Source organism: Aethalodelphis obliquidens, unplaced genomic scaffold (assembly GCF_003676395.1).
Source record: "Aethalodelphis obliquidens isolate GAN/ISIS:26980383/991018 unplaced genomic scaffold, ASM367639v1 scaffold5, whole genome shotgun sequence".
NCBI lineage: Eukaryota > Metazoa > Chordata > Mammalia > Artiodactyla > Delphinidae > Aethalodelphis > Aethalodelphis obliquidens.
Window position 1 is genome coordinate 58,458,513 of NW_020837949.1, and position 258 is coordinate 58,458,770.

A 258-nucleotide genomic window follows, 5' to 3' on the forward strand; every position below is an offset into this window, starting at 1 on the left:
TGTGTGTGTGTGTGTGTGTGTGTGTGTGTGTGTGTGTGTGTGTGTGTTTTTCAGGGAGACGCATGTCCAGTTTGCTAACAAGTCTTCCCTGCCTCCACTCAGGGAATTTATGGTCACAGAAGACCAAATTATTGAAATGCAGGGATCAGAGCTGCCCCCATGGTTCTTCACCCACTCTCTCCCTTCTCCAGGTCTTACACTTCACTCTTCTCACTCCCATTCCCTGTTCTCTATCCCTATTGGCAGTGACCCCTTCAC